Source organism: Nanorana parkeri, unplaced genomic scaffold (assembly GCF_000935625.1).
Source record: "Nanorana parkeri isolate BGI_ZX_2015 unplaced genomic scaffold, ASM93562v1 scaffold1434, whole genome shotgun sequence".
NCBI lineage: Eukaryota > Metazoa > Chordata > Amphibia > Anura > Dicroglossidae > Nanorana > Nanorana parkeri.
In genome coordinates, this window is record NW_017307702.1 from 119,597 (window position 1) to 122,308 (window position 2,712).

The following is a 2,712-nucleotide window of genomic DNA, read 5'->3' on the forward strand; positions in this document are numbered from 1 at the left end:
TGGGGGGGGGGGCCTTCATGGTTTCTTGCATCGGGGCCCTGAAGGTTCTAGTTACGCCTCTGCAATTAGATGTCCCCATTGTATGATCAGATACCCCATTGTATGATCAGACCCCCATTGTATGATCAGATGCCCCCATTGTACGATTAGATGTCCCCATTGTACGATTAGATGTCCCCATTGTATGATCAGATACCCCCATTGTATGATCAGATGCCCCCATTGTACGATTAGATGTCCCCATTGTACGATTAGATGTCCCCATTGTATGATAAGATTTCCCCATTGTACGATCAGATGTCCCCATTGTACGATTAGATGTCCCCATTGTACGATTAGATGTCCCCATTGCACGATCAGATGTCCCCATTGTACAATCAGATACCCCCGTTGTATGATAAAATGTCCCTATTGTAAGATAAGATGTCCCTATTGTAAGATAAGATGTCCCCATTGCATAATTAGATGTCGCCATCTTACAATAAGATGTCACCATATACATAAGTCTCCATTATAAGATAAGATGCCCCCATTGTACAACCCCAATTCAGAAAAAATGTGGACGCTGTATAAAATCTACATAATAACAGAATTAAATGATCTACAAATCTCATTATTTATGCACAATAAAAAAAGAAGACATATCAAATGTTTAAACTGAGAAAATGTGCCATTTTGAGGAAAACAAGGTCATTTTGGAATTGATGGCAGCAACCCTTGTCAAAAAAGTTGGGACAGGGCCATGTTTATCATGGTGTAGCATCCCCTCTTCTTTTAAAGGAGAACTATGGGGTCAGTGCTTTTCCCCATAGTTCTCCTAAGGGTAACGGGAGGACACAAACTAGTGTCCTCCCATCACCCTAAGCTCAGTATACCGCGAGCTACAGCTCGCAGTATACTGAGGCGCCGCAGCCGGGACGGATCCCGACATTACTGTCTGGATCCACCCAGCTGCGTGAGTGACAGCTGGCTCTGCCTATCTAGAGGCAGAGCCAGCTGTAAACCCCCCCCGTCCGTCCGTTCCGCCAGTCAGCGCTGGAGGATCGGACAGGGGAGGGGGGGAATCCCTGCAGGGAGCTGTGAGTGACAGTCCCGTCTCTCTGCAGGGAAACGATCGCCGGTAGGTGTTCGCTCACTTCCCGATCTATTGAGCCGACCTGTGACAGTTTCGTTGTCACAGGTTGGCTCGAACTTCACTCACTTCATAGTTCTCCTCTAACAACACTCTGTAAACGTCTTGGAACTGACGAGACCAGTTGCTGGAGTTTTGGGAGAGGAATGTTGCCCCATTCTTGCCTGATATAGGATTCTAATTGCTCAACAGCCCTGGGTCTTCTTTGTCATATTTTTTGTTTCAAGATGCTCCAAATATTTTCAATTGGTGAAAGGTCTGGCCTGCAGGTAGGTCAGTTAAGCACCCGGACTCTTCTACTACGAAGCCATGCTGTTCTCATAGATGCAGTATGCGGTTTGTCCTGCTGAAATATGCAAGGACTTCTGGATGAGAGCATATGCTGCTCTAAAATCTGGATCTAACTTTCAGCATTGATTGTGCCTTTCCAGACGTGCAAGCTGCCCATTCCATACGCACTAATGCAACCCTATACCATCAGAGATGCAGGTTTATGAACTGAGCGCTGCTAACAAGCCAGAATGTCCCTCTCTTCTTTAGTCCGGAGGATGCAGCGCCCATGGTTGCCAAAAAGATTTTTGCCAATTTTTAGATGCCGCTTTTCACATATTGGTGAACCTCTGCCCATCTTTACTTCTGAGACACTCTGACTTTCTAAAGGTGCCCATACACTGCTCGATTCTCGTACAAGAATTGGGCGAAATCCCGCGATCGTACGAGAATCGAGCAGTGTGAACGAAGACGTGTGACCGTGTCTACTGTAGGTTCGCACGTCTTTTGTCGAACCAACATGCTCGAAAACCCGCCGAGAATCGTACGATTGTCGGCGGATTTCTAGCCTGCTCGTCCGATAGCTGCGGAACGGGCCGGTGTGCGCACGCGGGGCGGGCTTTCGATGATCGCAAGTACGATCTGCCCGTCCAAGGTGGGCAGATCGTACGAGCTTTCAATAAGCATACGACCATCGCAAGACAAAAGTCTTGCGATGGTCGTAAGGTGTATGGGCACCTTTAGATGCTCTTTTTATAACCAATCATGTTACTGACCTGTTGCCAATTAACCTAATTATTTGAAAATGTTCTTCCAGCTCTTTCTTGTTAGTACCACTTATTTTGCCAGCTTTTTGTTGCCGGGTCTCAACTTTTTTGAGACGTTTTGCCGCCATAAATTTTAAAACGACCTTATTTTTTTCTTAAAATGGTTTATTTTCTCAGTTTAAGCATCTCATATGTTTTCTATTTTCTATTGTGAATAAAATATTTTTATGAGATTTACAAATAATTGCATTCGTTTTTTATGCAAATTTTACACAGCGTCCTAACTTTTTTGAAATTGGGGTTGAATGATCAGATGGCTCCATTGTATGATACGATGTCACCATATACATAAGTCTATTATATGTACGATGTCCTCATATATATATATATATAAGCTGCCATTGTAGAGTAAGATGCCCCAATTGTACAATAAGATGTCCCCCTGTACATAAGTCCCCATTGTATGAAAAGATGCCCCCGTTGTATGATAACATGTCCCCATATACATAAGTCCCCATTGTATGATAACATGTTCCCATATAC